The sequence below is a fragment of the Zootoca vivipara genome, chromosome 14, assembly GCF_965207765.1.
Source record: "Zootoca vivipara chromosome 14, rZooViv2.hap1.1, whole genome shotgun sequence".
Taxonomy (NCBI): domain Eukaryota; kingdom Metazoa; phylum Chordata; class Lepidosauria; order Squamata; family Lacertidae; genus Zootoca; species Zootoca vivipara.
The window spans coordinates 15,199,312-15,220,814 of record NC_142597.1 but is presented as its reverse complement, the minus strand read 5'-3'; the positions used below and the strand labels follow the sequence as shown (position 1 = coordinate 15,220,814).

General features: G+C 43.6%; 1 protein-coding gene across 1 annotated transcript in view; it reads left to right on the top strand.

Moving 5' to 3' along the window:
• KIRREL3 (kirre like nephrin family adhesion molecule 3) overlaps positions 1-21,503 on the top strand; it is a 733,484-nt gene that overhangs the window by 301,473 nt on the left and 410,508 nt on the right. The window lies entirely within an intron of this gene.

The following is a 21,503-nucleotide window of genomic DNA, read 5'->3' as shown; positions in this document are numbered from 1 at the left end:
TAGATGGTAAGGCCAGACACAGCACTGAAGCATTCTACTGCTGCCACCACTATCAATCAATTCCCTCTAGTCCAGAGATAGGCAGTCTGTGGCATCTCAGATGTTGTTGGATTGTAGCTTTCACCATCCCTAGCCATTGATTATGCTGACTAGGGTTGGGTGGGGTTGTAGTCATTTTATTCTCAGGCTTTTCTCCATAACTGGAACACAGAAAGGTAGGGAAACTGAGGAGGATCTAGATTGTGGATGGCATGAATCGGTGGGGTGGGGTGGGATGGTAAGATAAAATAAATTCAAGATCTACTCCTGGGGGAGGGGGAAGTCTTTGGCTTTAGAACCATAGAATCATTGGATCATAGAATTGGAAGGTACCATGAGGGTTATCTAGTCCAAGCCTTTGCAGTGCAGGAATATTTTGCCCAATGTGGGACTTGAACCCACAACCCTGAGAGTAAGATGCTCTAAAGCTTAATGGCACCTTCATGCTTGGAGGCATTATGCCAGGTATTCTGTGACAGATGGCAGCTGGGAAAAATGCCTTCTCGGTAATGGCGTCCTGATTGGAAAATGTTCTCCCTATGCTGCTTAGAGAACCAGGCTCCTGCTTGTGAGAGATAGGGGCCTACTGTTCAAAGCAGTCTGCAGTTTAGCAGAGGGGTGTGCTGTATTCAGGCATACTTGTGCTCTGTCTCCTTAAAAACAGCCCTGCCCTCTCACTCGCCCTTTTTCGGTTAGGCAAAACCCTGTGCAGGCATGTGTTTGGAGCCAAGCTAGAGAGTTTGATATAGCCCTGTTAAAGAAGCCTGTTAGTTACCAGCATCTGAGCCATAACCCTGTAGTCATGGTTGCCCTGTAGGCAATTTGGGGATATCCTGTTTAGAAAAGTAACACAAATCTATTTGAAACAAAACATGCAGAGGGAAAATATGCATGTGCAGGAAGGAAACTGGCAGGGTAGGGAATGAAGGATATTTCCCTTGCCCTCTTCACTTCCATTGCTTCTCCATTTTCATTTGCCCTTTTGCACTGGCATTTTTAAATATATATTTATTGCCAGGGGTGGGTGGAGAGAAGAGGACTGAGCTACTGCCCCTACTAATGGTGAGCCCCAGTAGCAAGAAACTGCTGGATAATTTCTCTTGTCCCCAGAGAATTTTGGTGATGAAATGGTTCCTGTAATTTCTCTACCCACAAATAGGATGTGGAATATTGAGAGACGGTTTGCATATAGGTCCAGTTTTTATATATACATAACAAGGGCATTAAGTCACATGTAGTCTTTCCTTACAGCATCAGATGGAGAAGCCAAGAGGGCTACATTTGTCCCCCGGGCTTGAGAATCCCCACCCCTGGTAGCAAAGATGAGTCATGCTTAGCCATAGCACAGCACTGAAAATTAGCAGAAATGCTAAAATGCTACCAGGAATTTCACCGTCTGCTTGCAGGATTCAATGTGGCAGTACACAAAGTAAATAAAATTATCATTTAAACAAAGGCAGATAATGAAATTATCTTGTATCCACAATCCGGAAACTTGGAAAGTGTGGCTAATCAATACTCTGCTACACAATACAAGAGTGCTCTTGTAAGATTACAGGAGAACGATTTCAGAAAACAGAGCCGGCACTAAATGAGATCCTCAGCCTTGGTTCTCTGTAAATGTTATTGTTTGCAGTTCAGTCAAAGCAAGTCCAGGTAGCTCGGAGTTCAAGGCCTCTCGGAAGCGAAAGCATTTTTCACTTTGCAAATTTGCACTGCTAACATCTAGCAATCACACAGAACTAATTATCTGCTTCTGCATGTTACAAGTGTCTTCTGGGAAGGAAGCAAATCTAGGTTTTAAAAAGGTAATCCCTGGAGTAAACATTTTTAAAATTACTGTCTTCAAATCCACATAAAACATGCAGTAAAACACACTATATTGGAACAGAATGTAACATGGAATTATTTAGTTCTTCACTGGCATTGCAAAAGAAAAAAGGGGAAAGGAACTAATTTCTGAACAAAATGAAAACATAATTGTTGGAAGTGGTTTGAGTGAAAAATGCCTAATTTCCAGGCTTGGTAATTGTGCACAGTAGCGGCTGGTGCTCATTGAGACTAGTGGGGAGGAAGGGGGGTGTCAAGAGTAGGAGGAGCCAGAACCAATGACAGGCAGAGTGAACTAATTCTAATTTTGTTATCATAGGTGTCAGGTGTCAGGGAATCTGATCACCTTCCCTCACAGCTGGTTGCCAGAAATGGGAAAACAAGAAGTTCTTACCAAGGCATTTTATTCAATATTCACAGTCCCACCCCTTCTGCCTCTCCTATTATACATCATCCCTGCACCAGCTAATCTGTGCTTTCTGTCTCTGCTACTCTCAATGCTCGCCTGGTCCTATGAGAGGGGAGGGGTCTGGAATGCTTTCTAAAGTCACTGAGTCTGTCAGCTGTGTCTCCCCTGATGCTTCTTCTTCCTCCTGCTCCTCTCCCAATATTCCCCAGCTTCTCCCCTCTGCCTCTGAACTGTGACCCTCTGCAAACCACTCTTCTATATCTATACTGTCTCCCTCTTCTCTGGGAAGTGCAGGAAGGGGGGGGTTCTCCACCATTCCTCCTCAGACCAGTCCCTGACAGCTGGTAGCTGGTAGCGGGTGCCAACTCCTGGACTAGATCTAAGTAAGATGGCAGGCAGATGGTGGCTGGCTGAGGGCAGACTGATGTTGATGAGGCAGTACCCTATTTGCCCTAATGGGCCAGCCTCCACAAGGTTTCCTTGGCAGATGGGGTGATATGGAAAGGGATCCCTAAGAATGACTACAGCCCAACTGGGTCACAGCAGTTGTCCGCTAACAGATTCTTCAGAGGTATTGCTTCTGCTCTGAGACACATTGGGCTGAGCATTGTAAGATGCAAATAGAAATATGCATTTAAAAGACAGAAATTTAATTAAGAACTGGCAAAACACCCAAAAGTATTAGCCATAAATGTTGTAGTTACCAAGAGTTTCCAGCTTAGAGACACACAAGGAGTTATTCTCTGACCATATCAGCTAGAAAAGTGTAAATGGGCTTGTCTCCCATGAATGCATAACACCTAATAAACTTACTGAGCTCACTATTACAACATGTGTTGATGGCCACCAGCTTCCTCTTCACCCCGGTCCAAAGGTTAAATGAATTCATTGTGTAGTGACTGAGCCAGAAATCAGGAAGGCTTGGGTTCAGATTTAACCTCTGCTTTAAAATCATGAAGTAGCTTTAGACCAGGCTTCCTCAACCTTGGCCCTCCAGATGTTTTGAGACTACAATTCCCATCATCCCTGACCACTGGTCCTGCTAGCTAGGGATCATGGGAGTTGTAGGCCAAAAACATCTGGAGGGCCAAGGTTGAGGAAGCCTGCTTTAGACTAACTACCCCCCCCCCATCTCTGTCTCTCTCTGTCGATGTGTCAGCTTGATTAGTCTATTAGTCTCCAAACCTCTCAGGCATTCACCCTGTGTTTCAAAAGGTTTGCAAAGTTTTGTTTGTATGTGAAGAAAATTTATATTGCCTTACATTCTGGCAGGGAAAGAATCACACAGCTAAAACTGGCAATTTGTGGCTTGTACAACAAGTTGTGAAATTCCCTCCCTACACACGTATGTCTGGCACCTTTATTATGTGATTTTCGTTGCATGCATCTTTCTACTCTGGCCTTTTACATCTGAGATGTATATTTTAGAAACTTTCACGTTATTTTGATTCTTATTTGTTTTAAACTGGTTTTAATATTGCTTTTTTTTAATCACTGTGACCCACCCTGAGACCTTGTGGTAAATGGTGGGTTAAAAAAAAAGTCTAATAAATATCTTACTACTTTATATAAAAATCCATAGTCATTAACTGAAACTTCTATACAGTTCTTAGAAGCAGCCCCACCCCACCTGCCACAATGGTGTCTGTTTACAAGCTTCTGTTTCAGGGATGGACAACCTATGACTCTCTAGATGTTATTGGACTCCAGCTCTCATCAGTCTCAACCAGCATTGCCAGTGGTCAGGGTGATAGGAATTGGAGTTCAGCAACATCTGGAGTGCCACAGATTCCCCATCACTGTTGCCTATAGTTTCCAGCTAGCTTTGCCTCGGCTTGAAATCTCGAGAATTGCTTCTGACTCAGCAGGCGTTGTGAAACCTCAAAGTTTTTCTATAGGGAAGAAATTATTTCATTAAGTTGCTCAAGGCTGTTTTGCTTTTGGCATCTCCTGAACACTGGAGAGCTGTGTCTACAGGGTGCCTTCTTTGGGGAAAGGGTAGTCAATAGGCCACTGCTGATTATATCTGTGATCCAAAGGGAATGAGCGTTTGAAACAGGCCCACCTGCCTACCTTCAGCTGTAAGGTGGACATGTTTCTGAATGCCCCTGTGGTGTGATGACTAAAGATGGAATTCAGCATTGTGCTACTACAAATAATCCATCTGCAAAAGCATATCAGCTTTCCAGATGGAAGGATCCTCCCTTCCCTGCTTCCCCACAGTGTTTGAGGTGGGGGTTCTCCTGATCTCCTGGAGACAATTCCAGGGTGGTGGGAGGAGAGCAGGGAAAGCTCTGTTGTACAAGTGGGAGTGTGTGTATTAATAGTTTAAATGCATCATGCTTTCCCACCTAATTGGCACCCATTCCTCTGTCTGCGTGAAGGGAGATGTGGAAACCCCAGGGTGATGGCAATAAGCATTTAGAAACAAACAGGCAATTGAAAATTGACAGGACCGATCCCTCCACTCACAGTAGTTTACCTAGGATAGCACCACTAATTGAACAGACATTTGTGCTGTGACATTGAAATGAGCAGATGACCTAAATAGATCTCTGTTTATTTCTAGCTGCTGTGAAATTATTTTAACAGTGCCCTGGGAAGGCAGGATTATGAGCTGGCTTGGGGGATAATTAACCAGCTCTGAGTTTTGTCAGTTTCCTATAAATCCCCCTTTTCTATTACTTTTGGAGGTTTTACTGAGTGAGGCTCAGCAAGAGGGTATGACTGAAATACTGGAATTCCTTGTGTGCTGTTGTTTTTATTAACTATGAGATAGCACACTGTATATCTTGGCCTTGTAAATAAGGCCTAAAGCAGGAATGGGGAACCTTTGTTCCCCTGGTTGTTGCTAGGCTGGTTGGGACTGATGGGAGTTGGAATCCAGCAACATCTAGAGCAGGGTAGCCCAATTTTTCATACAAAGTAGGCCACAAGAGTACTTTGACACGGGCTGCACACTGCCTTGTCATGTGGGGCTGGGGAGCAAGGCTAACATTTGATGTTCCTTGCCCAGCCCTTGGGTTGCCTTCCCAAAGCAGGATAAGTGAGGTGCCAGGCTTTAGGAAGAAGGTGCAAGGCTCTGGCAGGGTCCCAGAGCCATCCCACCTCCTTCCTAAAACTAGCTATGCTTTGGGGGGAAGGCAGGAGGGCTCTGACAGTCCTAGAGTCTCTCTTACCTGGCTTTGGGAAGGTAGCACAGGACTGGTGGGGGACATCAAATGTTGCCAAGGGCTGCCAAAAAAAATCCTTGTTACAGGTAGGTAGCTGTGTTGGTCTGGGTCGAAGTAAAATAAAAAAATTCCTTCAGTAGCACCTTAAAGACCAACTAAGTTTTTATTTTGGTATGAGCTTTCGTGTGCATGCACACTTCTTCAGAAAATCCTTGAGGCCACACATTGGAGCACCCTAATCTAGAGAGCCACCCTAATCTAGGAGAGGTTCCCTTCTCCTACCCTAAAGACTATAATCATTCGGAAGTACCAAGCCATAGACATCTCACTTTCATGCACAGTACTAGAATCGAAGGACCAGGGACAGCTCCTAATCAAGCAGTGGATGAACCCAGATCTCAGGGACAAATAGTTGGCAGCAGAGGAGGAGGGTGGAAACTCTCGAGATGTACAGGTGCTGCCTGATAAATGTTGCTCTATTTACAACTCTTGAAACTCCTTCAAACAGGATCCCCCAGGTTTCAGCTGGCTTAAAATTTCACAAACTCTAGTATATTTTGTTGACTGTGGGGAAGCTTTTTTGCTTAGTCATTTTATTGCAGCTAATTTTATATCACCTTTGAATAAAATCCCCACGGTCGTTAGTACACACACACACACACACACACACACACACACACCCCTTAAAATACAAGTAATTCAAACCTGAGTAATCATGAAAACACAAACTCCCAAAGGTAGCAAAATATTTAAAACAGATTAAAACAATAAGCAGTACTAGAATTATGTCTAAAAGACCCAGGGAGTTTTGGACTCCCACTTGAACTACTGCAACACGCTCTATGTGGTGACCTGGAAACTCTATGTGGTGACCCGGAAACTCCAGCTAATCCAGAATGCGGCAGCTAGACTGGTGACTGGGAGTGGCCGCCAAGACCACATAGCACTGGTCTTGAAATACCTACATTGGCTCCCAGCCCTAACAGCCTCGGCCCTGCACCGAGGGCCTTCTGGCAGTTCCCTCACTGTGAGAAGCGAAGCTGCAGGGAACCAGGCAGAGGGCATTCTCGGTAGTGGCACCCGCCCTGTGGAATGCCCTCCCATCAGATGTCAAGGAAATAAACAACTATATGACATTTAGAAGGCAGCTGAAGGCAGCCCTGTTTAGGGAAGTTTTTAATGTTTTAATGTATTTTTAGCCTTCTGTTGGAAGCTGCCCAGAGTGGCTGGGGAAACCCAGCCAGATGGGCAGGGTAGAAATAATAAGTTGTTGTTGTTGTTTTTAATTGTGTTTACTTGTTGCTGAAAGGACAACAAAATATTGTTGGTGTCAGATGGACTTTTCTGGTGAGGGTTTTCCATAATATTATGGCTTCTGAACAGGACACCTTTGGTATTGAAAGGCAGAGGGCAGCTTATGAACATATGAAACTGCCACATGCCTAATAATAATAATATTAACAGTAATAATAATAATTTATTATTTATACCCCACCCATTTGGCTGGGTTTCCCCAGCCACCCTGGGTGGCTTCCAACCGAATATTAAAAACAAGACAGCATCAAACATTAAAAGCTACTCTTAACAGGGCTGCCAAGAAGGCCCTCTGCCTGGTTCCTGTAACTTGGCTTCTTGTAGTGAGGGAACCGCCAGAAGGCCCTCGGCACTGGACCTCAGTGTCCAGACAAAACAATGGAGGTGGAGACGCCCCTTCAGGTATACTGGACCGAGGCCATTTAGGGCTTTAAAGGTCAGCACCAACACTTTTAATTGTGCTCAGAAACGTACTGGGAGCCAATGTAGGTCTTTCAAGACCTGTGTTATGTGGTCTCGGTGGCCGCTCACAGTCACCAGTCTAGCTGCCGCATTCTGGATTAATTGTAGTTTCTGGGTCACCTTCAAAGGTAGCCCCACATAGAGTGCATTGCAGTAGTCCAAGCGAGAGATAAGTAGAGCATGCACCACTCTGGCGAGACAGTCCACGGGGAGGTAGGGTCTCAGCCTGCGTACCAGATGGAGCTGGTAGACAGCTGCCCTGGACACAGAATTGATCTGTGCCTCCATGGACAGCTGTGAGTCCAAAATGACTCCCAGGCTGCGCACCTGGTCCTTCAGGGGCACAGTTACCCCGTTCAGGACCAGGGAGTCCTCCACACCTGCCCGCCTCCTGTCCCCCACAAACAGTACCTCTGTCTTGCCAGGCTTCAATCTCAATCTGTTAGCCGCCACCCATCCTCCAATCGCCTCCAGACACTCACACAGGACCTTCACCACCTTCACTGGTTCTGATTTGAAAGAGAGGTAGAGCTGGGTATCATCTGCATATTGATGAACACCCAGCCCAAACCCCCTGATGATCTCTCCCAGCAGCTGCATGTTGTTGAAAAGCATGGGGGAGAGGACAGAACCCTGAGGCACCCCACAAGTGAGAGCCCAGGGGTCAGAACACTCATCCCCCACCACCAATTTCTGAACACTGCCCAGGCCCATGCCAAACGATTGTCCCACCTAGCACAAAAGTGTCTGTGCTGACTGGCTGCACATCTCCATGGTTTCAGAAACCAGACTGGACTTGAAGCTGGGACCTTCTACATGCAAAGCATGTTGTCTACCACTGAGCCTTTCCTAAACTTGGGATGGTGCATGTTTGGAATCCTCCTAAAGATTTTCTCAATAGATTGTGATGGTTTTTCTTCCAATTTTCTTGGGGGGGGGGGAATGCCTGAGCAGAAACCTCTATATTTGGGGTGCAGGGTTTCATGATGGCAGCTCTGGGTAATTTCTCATAGAAAGTGCAAACATTGGCTGAACTTGATCAGTCTTATTCAGATTCTGCCTACAACTGCTATGAAGTTGCTTGCTTTGTGAATAGCAAAGAAAAGCAACTCCTATCGCTCCCTTCTTTTTTGTATTTTGGGGGAAATAGCATGTTTGCTTGGGTTGGTAGCCAAACCTGTCTTTGCACTTATGGAATGTTCCAGTCAGCACAATGGGAGTGGGAGGCTATTTTGGCTGAGTTATCCACTCCCTCCTGAAGCCCAACACCACCACTCCCATATTCTAGAGTGTCTGGAACTGATTGGGGGTGGTATTGGGCTAGTGCGGGGGGGGGGGCAGGCTGAAAATGCAACAACAGCAAAAGCTTTCCTTCCCCATTCTGTTAATAAAATCTTTTGCTGGACCAGAGAGTCTTCTGTCATCAGAGGAATGCCACTGGTTACTAGTGTACATTTCCAGTTTAAGGTATGATCTGGATTCCTCACCCTCAATCCCACCCACCGCAGAACTCTGTGCTTTAGTAACTTAAGAAACAAGCCTCCAACTTCCTAAATCCCCAAATCTAATTATGAAAAGGACAAAAAAATACTTTTCTTCTTAAGCATCAACTCCCATGGCCTTCAGCTCTGCTGCCTATTGGGAAAATCACACACAGGATTATTGTTAATGATACCAGTTGCCAGCATGCTGACATCCTCCATCCCTGGGTAGCAAAGCAGACCAGTCGAGCTTGTAAAATCTGCCAAATATTCCAAATAGTTAATGCTTGCTGTGCCAGTGAATATTGTTAGAGAAGCCCATTAAAATGCACCTGCATAACTAATGGGTGCTTCAGGGACATCTGTGAAATGTGAGGGGTTACCCAAAGTTGATGCAATATGGCAGGCAGCCTTGGTAAATCTGCAGAAAATGTTACACTTTCTGGCTGCTGGTGTCTTAGACCATTTTGCTCATCATCATTGAATAGGTTCTAGAAATGAGAAGATTCCAGTTGCCTTAATTTAATTGTAGGTTAAAATAATGTAAACCTTAACACTTATCAGGAATAAAATATGTTTTCAAATCAAGTAGGTTTTTTTGGGGGGGGTGTCATTTATTTTATTAGACTGTATTCCTAATTTATTGACAAGGGGAGCAAGGGAAACCTGATGGTGATTGAACTGCCTTATCCTGTTTCTCATGCTCTTTCATTCCTCTGGATGTATCCTAGTTTTCAAAACATGTTTGCTTATATCAAGCTAAGTTCTATTCCACTGAAATTAATTAACCTAAATTAGTCTTGTCCATTAACTTCAATGGGTCAACTCTGAGTATGACTAGCTTTGGATGCAATCCATTATCTTGTATTGGAATAAAGAAAAAAAGAGATGGTATGATAGCTATGGCTATTATTAGCTATGAATATTATATATGATATAAATATATGACTTTAGGAATACTTCATTAGTTGAACAATAGTGTAAAGAAACTATTAAAACTTATGTGGGTGGTATTCAGAGTTTTACTCAGAGTAGACCAATTGCATTTCATGGAACAGTCATGTTGATTAATTTCAGTGGGTCTACTCTTGAGTATAGCTTAGTTGACTACAACCTATTATTATGGCTACCACTACCATTACATTTTCACTCCTATTCAAAACATGATTTAGGCATAATTAGAAATGTGCTAAATACCACACATCCCAGTTTGTGGACATGATAGAGGAACTGGAGGGCTTTGATCTAAGCTGCTTCCTGGCATTCTTGGCACAAACCCTTTTTGGTCCTACCAACATCAGAGCTCTATCTTAGATAGGGCCTGGGCTTCAGAGTAGCTGGCATCATTGAAGAGGGAAGCTCTGATATCAGATTTCCCTCTCTGGTGTCAGAGACATGACTCCAACATTAGAGGGGCAGACAGTTCTTGGGGTGCCTTCCCTGGGGCCATAGGATTGCACCCTTAGATACTTCTAAAGAGCTGGTGAGTTCTACTTATTCTCTTCAGCATTCTATTTCCTGTATTATGCACAGCTCTAGCTTCTCATAATGAGGTGGTCTAGTCATAAATCTGATCAATTTCTGGAGTTATAGCTCATAATTCTAGTAAGATATATATTCTTTTCACATGATAATTCACTTGGTACTTCAACCCCAAAAAGACTTCATTAAATAGAAACATTTTATACAGCTACAGTTCCAACAGTGTAATGAGTTACTTAACATTTAGAAAGATGATGAGGATGACAATCACAACCTATATATATATATATATATATATATATATATATATATATATATATATGGCTCAAGTCTCCTGGGACCATAGTCCTGACTGGAAGACCTTTTCCCTTCATCTCAGAGGTGTAGTGGCTGGGTTTGCTTGCTTAGAATAGAGACAAGCTTATGATTTAAAGAGCAGTCCTGATGGGTCCTTCACCTGTACCATCTACCTGGATGTCCAATTTGCATGACAGACACTTGAACTAAAAAAATAAATTGCTCCCCAAGATTCTCCTTTGCATAGTGTGGCGTTGAATAAAATATTATCCAGATATTTTCCCCAAGACTTCATGAATATCCTTCTGATTAGCATCTACCGGTACATTTAAGTATCTAGGGTTGTATAATCCAGTGCTAGTCCTACTCAGAGTAGATCCATTGAAGTTAATGGGCATAAATGACTGAATCTCAGTCAGCCTACTCTGAGTAGAACTTATTTGGCTACAATCAAGTATGTTTGACAAGTGATATTTTGCTGTACTTGATAGCCTGCCATACTGAGTACTGAGAAGATGACAATATTGGCATGCAATGGTATAAAGAGTAGCTTTCAAGCTTCTTCCTTTCAGATAACATTTTTTTTCACACCAGTGACCACCAATAAACCTCTGCCTGTTTCTACACCATGTGGTGGAGTCTGGTCCATTAGGGCAAAGGAGCATGGCTCCACCAGTCTCACCCTGTCATCCACTAGTCTTCACCTGCCTGCCTTCTTACAACTAGTCCAGGGGGTAACTCTGTCTGTCAGTTTCCTCCTCCTCTACCTTAGTCTCCCTGTCACCCTTGTAGAACTCAGCAGGGAAGAATATGCTGACAAAAGTATAATTAGTTGGCTCTCCTTGACTTTGGAGGTAGACCACCTTCTTTTTGGGCTCCCTGCCTTCTGTCCTGCCAGTCACATTGGCAAGTTGCTTGCTTATCTGACATTACCTTCTGCTGCATTTGACATTATTGGCAATGCTCTATGACTATAAGCAATAAATCTCTATTCTGTTGGATTTGACTGTGCTTTACTGTAACCTGACCTAAGTTTGACCTGACTCTGCTTCTCAGAAGTGGAACTACTGCTAGTGGTACAGGATCTGGTGTCCCATTTCAGTTCCATCAGTTGGATTTAATGCAATGACTACAGAAAGGAAGGAATCCACCCTGCTAAATTGACAATGAGAGAAGTCATAGTTGAAATGGTACATTCATTTGACACTGGTTTCCAGAACACTCTCAGATTAAAACAAAAACAAGAAAAACCCCAAAATCTACACCCAACCACGAGCTTGTAATGAACTGATCTCTATAGATGACACGAATTCTGTGATTAATGAGAGCAATACACTTGAACAAAATTGATGCCATTGAGAATAGTAATTGCAGAGGCAATTTCAGACAGCTGATCTTTCACTAAAATAAACCTTGAAGTAACCAAAATGTCCTCAGTTACAACCACCTAATGTGTTCAGTATATTGTCCTCTAGCATACATGTTTCGGAGGAGACAAAAATCAAATAATAATTTGGTGTCCACATTCTTTAAACACAATGTATTGGACAGAGGATTATATCCAACCATGCACCACTTAAACTAGACCCATTGAAATGAATGGGCCTAAGTTATTTATGTCCATTAATTTAAATGTGTCTACTGTGAGTAAGGCTGACACTGATTACTACCAAAAGCTTCCATCTCTCCTCTAGAGAAACATATCAACACTTCCTATGAAGTAGACAAGTTCAACTACTTGCTGCCCTCTGGATGTTTTGGACTACAGCTCCAATCAACCCTGATTATTGTCCATGCTGGCTAGGGCTGATGGGAGTTGTAGTCCCAAACATCTGGAGGTCACCAAGTTGGTGGAGGCTGTGATAGATAAGATGGGGCTAGTGTCGTTTTCAGAAAGCCTCCTCTACTGGAGGTGGGGTTGGACACATTAGCCTAGGTGTGTCCTGTTTCATTTTCATTGGCACCCAATTATAGATCCATCCAGTCCTGTTTTGTGTGGACTTTTAAAAGCATATGTAAAAAGTTCTGATTTAAATTATATATATTATAATACGTATTATTGCATCTTTTCCCCCATATGCATATTTTCCAGTGCTCTTCAGTATACATTCCTATAAAATCAACATTTTATATACATTTTAACCATAAAATACATGTTTTTGTTTGCATTATTTTATGTGCTAAAACAGCATTGCAAAATCTGGAAAGTGTATAATACAATCAGGAGTTGGGGCTTAACCCACAGGTAAATTTAAGACTGCTACAGTGGTCCAGTCCACTGTGATAAGTGGGTGAATTCAACCTGTTTCCCAAGTAGAGATGGTTGAGGAATTTGATATTTGCAAATTTCTATTCAAAATGTTCTGATCCACCCTCTTGGGTTAATGCGTGGCTGATAATTTAGCTCTCCAGCAGATTTTTCATTTCTCTGAATGCTATATTACAGTTCTCAGCAGGTTAAATGTATCAAAACATGCATTAAAATCAGTATTTTTAGGAAAAAAGTACACATTAAAATACATAGCTTGAAATAACTGCTTAAAAATACTACTTAATGTAGGAATGGAACATAAAGCAAGGGTGGGTTAAAATTGTGTGAAAGCGATTTGAACCAGAAATAGATTTGGCCATCTCTGAACCTCCAGACATCAAGTCAACAGGTTGAAGAACATGCTTTCTGATCCTGCCCCCACCCCCATCCCAAATGCAGGCCATCAGCAGTACCCAGAAGGCAAGGATTCTTTCTGGGCCAGTTTATAAAGCACAGACAGTTGAAAAAAGCAACTCCCCCCCCCACTTTCCAGTTTCAAGGTAGCTGCCCATGGTTCTGAAACTCTAGCTCCTGCATTCTGACACAGCACACTTGTTCCTGTTTCTGACCTCACTCCAGCATAAAACTGCTTCAGCCATCCTTTCACCATCCTTTCACCTAAAGCCATCATTTCACCATCTTGTTTGGCCTGCTACCTCTTCTCAGTGATGGAGGACACTATGGAACAGGACACAACCACAGTGACATCTCTGGAAGGTGTACCACAGCATTGGGTACCTTGTGGACTCTGTAAACTGAGAGGGCCTTGGCTGAGCATTATGATGTTGCAGATAGAGATTTTGCAGCTTGTAACAGGTTCTTCTCTGGAAATGTGTTATGACTAACTTTCCAATCATGGGCAGCCCAATGCATTTTGCCGCCTGAGGCAAATGACAAGGTGGTTTCTTCCCCCAATACTAACAGAAACTGGAAGGACTGGCAGTTGAACCTTACTTCAACACAGGTCATACAATAGTGCCTTCCAGTGCACTGAGAGCAGCAGGCTAGTTATTGGAAGTGCAGGACATGATGTGTAGCACACACAGCTCTGATCAAGGGGCTCAGGAGGAACAGCCAAGAGGGCTACCACTGCTCCCTAGCATCTTCCACTTGAGGCAGTTCCCTCACCTGCAAAAACTTCTCCAGCAGTTATTAATAAAGTATGGATCTCATTGTACTCCTAGTCTGCAGCATCCATTACTGGATATTAAAGTGTGGAGCCAGATCAGTGCAAAACTCCTTTATCTGGGGAAGGGGTTTGGATAGAGTGGGTGTATCCCTCTACGTGGCCCTGCTGGCCTCTGTCAGCTGCCTGTTGGCCAACATCTGTGACATGAAACCAGTTTCACGCCATTGGTGTGCCCCCTTTTGCCCAACAAATTTGAGGTTTAGCAGAAGGTCTGCTGACTGAATGCCCATCACTGGTAGCGATCAAAAAGCTCCAAAATGGGAGCATTCCAGGAGCAGTGAGGCGCAGAGGCAGCCTGTGATCCACTGGGTCCTGAGTCAACCCCACTGACATCAGGTGACAGAATCAGGCCTGATCTCAGCTTGATAACTCCACCAGCTCCAAACTGGCACAATGATATCCCTGTGCCCCCTAACATTCTTCTCTGGCCACCATACTGTATGTAGGAAGGCAGCAGATATGATGATGGTCCCACCACTCTGTTCAGCTCTATCGGGCAGCAGTCAAGATTAAGATTGCCCCTTTTAAAAGAAGTTGCTTCAGGCTGAGTTGCCTGAATACATAAGCTGTTAGGAGTCTCATAAGTACAGATGCAGAGACAGAAAAGAAAGTGGACAAATGGAGAGAGAAATAAGATCTTGTTTTGCCATGACCTTGAGAGTACTTCGGATAAAATAAGGTTTGAGTTGCTTTACTGCACAACTAGAATAAGTGCTAGGATTCACCAACTTGATAAATACAGCAAGTGAGGCTCTTTCTCCTTTATGCCTGCTGGATGATTAGATAGCGAGTGCAATTGAGGTGCTCGGTAGTTTATTAAGGTCACCTTAGTTCACTGTAATTCGTTGCAATTTTTGGCTAATGTTCCTAAGGCAGTCTGATGCAAACTATTTGGAGGACTAGTTTCTCTTATTAATTGGCCTTAGTGGCAGAAATCCGTCTGAAAGTTGAGATGTGCTTGGACAGTCATTCAGATACCTAAATTGGCTGCACAATTCATATTCATCACCAGAATCCATTGCCATCTTTTTAATAAAAAAACCCACTGTGTCTTTTTTGTGTGCCATCAAAGCAACTTTACAGGTAATTTTGTTTTCACCAGTGTCTAAAAGTGTCTTCCACAATTTACCATTGTTGTAAAGGCTTTAAAAAAATAAAAATAAAAATATTACTCTAGTAGAGTTTTAGCAAATATTTCCTAATTCAGATACCTACTGCTTTGAAAGTGACACATTCAAAGCAACTCAACAAATTATCAGCAACAATAACAAAATACTTCCCTTGATAAACATTCAAATTGCTTGATACTATTTCCCAGTAGGTTGCTGCTGCATCTCGGTGCTGTTTTCCTCACACTTGCTGAAACTCCCCTTTAATCCACTTAGTTGTGGTGTTCTACATTGGGGTAACCAACATGGTTCCCTCCAGATATTCTCAGACTACAACTCCCATCAACCCCAGCCAGCATGGGGATGGGAGCTGTAGACCAAGAACATGTAGAGTTGTCTATTCCTGAATGTTTTGTTTATGGATGTCTGTGGCATCATGGATTATAACACCATGACATCATTGACAAAGCTGTGTGAGTTGCTGCAGCCAATATTATTAAACACAGTGTGGGCAAATAAACCAGAGGACAGTGAGGGAAAAGAAGGGAAAGGGGAAATGGAATCAGGCAGTACAGCAGCAGCAGCAGCAGCAGCAACAACAACAACAACAACAACAACAAAAATGTGTTGGTGTCCAAAGTTGCTAACAATGGAAGGTCCAGCAATTGTCATTTTTAAATAATAATAATAATAATAAAGCAGTAAATTTGGTATTTATGGGAAAATACCACAATGCACCTTATGAGAATGTGATCTTATAGTTGGGTTGTAGAGAGATTTCCTTATAATATACATTCAGTTTTTAGGCATCCTGCAAACTGAAATATGCAAACTTGGCTGTTAATACAACTCAGCTAGGGATACAGCACATGGCTTTGCAAAGGTTACATTTTTATTAATATATTGGAATACTGCAATAATCCAAACAAGAGTATTTGTTTTTAGCAATAGTCAAAAATTCACATTCATTAGTCTCTTGTGCTTTCCCACTCTCACTGTCCCCCAACCCAGTTTCTAGAAGGAAACAGAGCTCCCCCTGGCCTAAATCTAGGGAACATAAGTTCTACCTGCTAGAAGAATTCTCTTAGAACTTCTCAAGTTAACACTTAATATTTTATGAAATATATAATACTGTCATGTAAAAATATTTCTCTAGCTGAGCTGTCACATAGATTACAGCTTGATTCTCAATTTATTATCCACTCCCCAGACACTGGATTCAGCATGCCAATACACACTGCACTATGGGTCTCTTCCACATTGACTACATAACCAAGTCATGTGACTGTCACTATTGCAATGATTCTGAGTTTATCTGCATTATGTAGCACAACATCTGGAACAGTTTGAAGTACCTTCAGGGAATTTTTTTGCTGCTCTTCCCACTTGAAGCCCTCATGTTTAGTGCGCAAATCCCCCCAGGTACGTGACATAGCCTGCATTTCTGTGATCCAGCCATGTGTCTCAGCTTGTTTAGGGCCTCTTCAGAATGCATTTGGGATATTACAGCGCAAATTCTTAGCCAAAATAGAACCTCCCAGCATCTATAAATTTAGCATGTCAATGTGAAAGCTAAGCTAGAACACTTTCCCCGTTGGAATTTCTTTGCTTGTTGAAATATAGCATGTCAGACGGAAAGCTAGGCTAGAACATCTTCCCTAGACATATTAGATCTTCTATATCAGTGAATCATTTTTGGGGGTAGGGGGGTAGGGAACTTTCCATCATGGGATTCCCCCACTTGTCTTTTTAAAGAGTAAAGTACTTGAAATGTTCTATTGTGTTTCTGAATATACCAGTCAGCACTAAGGTTCAGGGGTGGGGGATGTTTCAAACAGCTTCATATAACTTCAGCCAGAACAGACTGCATTTTCAGGAGGGAGGTGACAGGCCTCCCCGCTTAAAACTTGCAAAGAGCTTGGAATTGACAAGTACCAAATGTAGAGCATTATTATGATAATTACCCAGCTATCTCTGACATATTCTTTCCTTTTGAAATGTGCTGTACACTTCAGTGAGAATAGGAGCTGACCTTTCCAGGGGATAATTACCATTATGGATACAGGTGGCATTTTCCATCAGCCTCCCTTCCTTAGCCCAACATACTCCTGGGCTCACACACAAACCTCCTCTCTGTGCTGCTCCCACCATGTTCTTCAATATGTCACTCAGAGTAGGCTCGCTCACATCATCCAGCCCATCCCTGCTTAAAGGGACAACTGTGCCCCTTAATTTCTTTGTCATTCAACCCTTGTCTTTTTATGCCTTCCTGCATTCACTGCCAGTGATATGAGACAGCCAGATAAACTGAATTATGATTTTGAGGCTGCCATCAGGAAATGGATATATATATATATATATCCCCCACTTGCCAGCTCGCACTTTTTCTCTCCCTCTTGAAATGAAGTTTCTTACACTGCTCATTAGATGATAAGTGAACATAGAAAAACCTTTGAGCAAAAGGTAATTCCTAGCACGAGGAAGTGGGCTGCAGCGCCAGCTTCACATTTATGAATGCAAACGAGGCCTGGCTTCCCACAGGGGTGCTTTGCCGGTTCTTTTATCTCCACAACCAAAGTTCAGACTGACTTCCTGAGTCAAGGACCATAAAATTATTCTGCTTAAAGGATTCTCAAATGCCATTGGCGGAGATGGGGGACCCTCCTTCCTCAGCCCCCAAACCAGCTCGAGTGTTTGTGGAAGGAAGTAAAAGGGAATCTTCATTATCAGGGCACCATTCCATCTACTAGCATCACTCTAATTGACCAAATACATCCATCCTTTCTTTGAGAGGCAAAAGAAATATCCTGCTGACTTGAGTGGAAATAGAGAATTAGCTCTAGTATGATGAGTGTGACTAATGGCTGTTTTCTCGTGGGATCCTGCAAATGATTCCCAGACAATGACGAGAAAGAACCAAGGATGCCTGCAGAGATTGGAAAGAATGGGACGAAAAGGGACAGGGGGTGATCTTTTGTGGGCTTGTAGTAAAAAGGTTTGGCTGGTTATTATTACAGATCGGTATGAGATTCCTCACCTCTTGCAGTTCTCTTCCCTGATTATTCTCTTTCCTAGTTTTCCTTCTCAGAAGAACCCTGCTGGATCAGACTATTTAGTGCAGCATCCTGTTCACAGAATGGCCAACCAGAAGCCTATGGAAAGCCTACAAGTGTAGCCTATCTTGATTTCAGCAAGGCCTTTGACAAGGTGCCCCATGATATTCTTGTAAAGAAGCTGGTAAAATGTGGGCTAGACAATGCTACCATTCAGTGGATTTGTAACTGGCTTACTGACCGAACCCAAAGGGTGCTCATCAATGGCTCCTCCTCATCCTGGAGAGTAGTGACTAGTGGGGTGCCACAGGGTTCTGTCTTGGGCCCAGTCTTGTTCAACATCTTTATCAATGACTTGGATGATGGGCTTGAGGGCATCCTGAGCAAGTTTGCAGATGACACCAAATTGGGAGGGGTGGCTAACACCCCAGAGGACAGGATCACACTTCAGAATGACCTTAACAGATTAGACAACTGGGCCAAAGCAAACAAGATGAATTTTAACAAGGAGAAATGTAAAGTACTACACTTGGGCAAAAAAAATGAAAGGCACAAATACAGGATGGGAGACACCTGGCTTGAGAGCAGTACATGTGAAAAGGATCTAGGAGTCTTGGTAGACCACAAACTTGACATGAGTCAGCAGTGTGATGCAGCAGCTAAAAAAGCCAATGCAATTCTGGGCTGCATCAATAGGAGTATAGCATCTAGATCAAGGGAAGTAATAGTACCACTGTATTCTGCTCTGGTCAGACCTCACCTGGAGTACTGTGTCCAGTTCTGGGCACCACAGTTCAAGAAGGATATTGACAAGCTGGAACGTGTCCAGAAGAGGGCAACCAAAATGGTCAAAGGCCTGGAAACGATGCCTTATGAGGAACGGCTTAGGGAACTGGGTATGTTTAGCCTGGAGAAGAGAAGGTTAAGGGGTGATATGATAACCATGTTCAAATATATAAAAGGATGTCATATAGAGGAGGGAGAAAGGTTGTTTTCTGCTGCTCCAGAGAAGCGGACACGGAGCAACGGATTCAAACTACAAGAAAGAAAATTCCACCTAAACATTAGGAAGAACTTCCTGACAGTAAGAGCTGTTCGGCAGTGGAATTTGCTGCCAAGGAGTGTGGTGGAGTCTCCTTCTTTGGAGGTCTTTAAGCAGAGGCTTGACAGCCATCTGTCAGGAATGCTTTGATGGTGTTTCCTGCTTGGCAGGGGGTTGGACTGGATGGCCCTTGTGGTCTCTTCCAACTCTATGATTCTATGATTCTATGATTCTATGAAGTGGAACAGTCCTTCACCTGCTGATAATTGCCAGCAAATGTCATTCAGAGATATACTGCCTCTGACAGTGGGGGAAGTTTATAGCCATTGTGGGGGATAGCCATGATTGCGCCTCGAGGTCCCATGCCACCCCCAAGTAAATAAATTCACACTGACACGCAGGGCTGTCTTAAGCATATCTGGCGCCCTGGCGCCATGGTGCGAAGATCCCTCCGGCGCCCCCGCCCCCGCCCCGTTTCCCAACGCCTGCTGTGCAGCTGCCACGGGCACCGCAACGCAGCGCCCCCCCTGGCGGCTCAGCACCCTGCCGCCCTGCACCACCCAGCCTTGCCATAGGGCCGGCCCTGCTGACACATAATTTTGGTTAAAGTTATTGGGCAAATTTTTAGCCACAACTTTGTTAATTACAGCAAAGTGTAATGGATTAGGTATTGGATTAGGCATTGGCAACAGACTATAACTGACTTCTGCCTCTCTGGCAGAAAGTCTGGAACGGTAATACCAAACGAAGGAGCAACATCAATGTAGATCCACCGAAGCTCACCCCGGCGTCCCTGTGGTCCTGGCATGGCCCTAGCCCCTCAAGCGGACTTCGGACAAGATCCAGAACCCCCAGATTCCTTTAACAGAATACCCTTATTCATGGAGGGGCAGGTGATGGCCACACCTCCCTTCCCACACAGCTCCCCAAGCCAATGCCTAACCGCTAAACCTTACAAGTTGTGACAATTGCTAAGGGGGTAGGCAAAAACCAAGTGGCTACTGCCAATCTGCCAAATGGAAAAAGTCCTACCTAGCCCCTGTTCCAAAGCAGACAACCCAATCCAAAGCAAGGCCAAAGCAGCACAACCTAAAATTAGGGAGGAAGGGCGGGTATTTGGCAGTGCAAAGCAAGAGCCGTTGGCTATGTCGCGCTGCCACTTTTATACTACAGTGGCCTAGCCCCCACCCTTGGACTCTTGGGGGTATCCTGAGGCCTGTGCACAACCAGGACCCCCCCTCCCCGAGGATCCCATTTGTCATTTCCTCCTGGCTGACTCCTGCCTCTGGCTTTCTCCAATCCCTCATTCCTCTAGAAAACTTTCTTTCTCGAATAACAAACAGAACTAGCCCTGCTATGAAAGAGAGTGAAGTGATCTGCTTCAGGTGTAACTATGAGCGGCTGAAATAGATGAAAACAGGAATTCATGTCTGAAATGCACAGCATTTTTTTTTTTAAAGTGTTGTCCCTAACAGTGATGAGGAACATCTGGATTCTGCTTCAGGCATCCAATTTTTTTGGGCTGGCACTGATCTTTCACCATAAAACACATCAGAACCCCCACCCCCACCCCACTTTGCATTGTTGTTGTTGTTGTTGTTGTTGTTGTTGTTTAAAAAAATGGGATTATAAACCTAGGCTTTGTAGTTTTGGATGCTAAATGCTAAAACATGGGGAACTGGTGCTTGACCTTAATTTGAGGAAAGGTAGTGGCTGGCCTGAATGATAGGACTGAATAGCATCATCTAAATAGGTTGTTGACAGAGGCAGTGCTTTATTGCAATTGTAAACACATCTCAGCGAGTTGAAAGGATGAAACCAAACAGAGGGTCATGTTGTTCCAAAGGGGGCAATGAGACACTGTAATATGATTGATTTTTTTAAAGCAAACACATGACATTTCCCATTTGTGTTCTCTTTCCTCTCAATTAACCAAGGTCCTGTAGCCTTCAAATTTGATTCTTGTTAATTATGTTTCGAGATGTCTTCTTCAAACATAGTATCACTGAAAAGAGCTCACAGGTCATAACTGGGGAAGAGAGGGTTGGGCTGGTAAAAGCTGTTTCACTGATCCAACAGTGCCAGACCTAGACCCCTTACTGGCAAACAACATGTCATGAATTTCAGTAGTCATGATCCAAAGCCACTCACATATTTACTACATCTTCTTCCTTTTGTTCCAAATCATATTTCAGACCTTAGATTAGGGTGTATCCAATCCCCTATTTGAAGGAGTCATCTGTTTGAAAGGTTGTCCAGTTCAGTCCAAATCCAGTTTAAGGAAGTGAGATCAGAAAAGGGGACATTGGGGC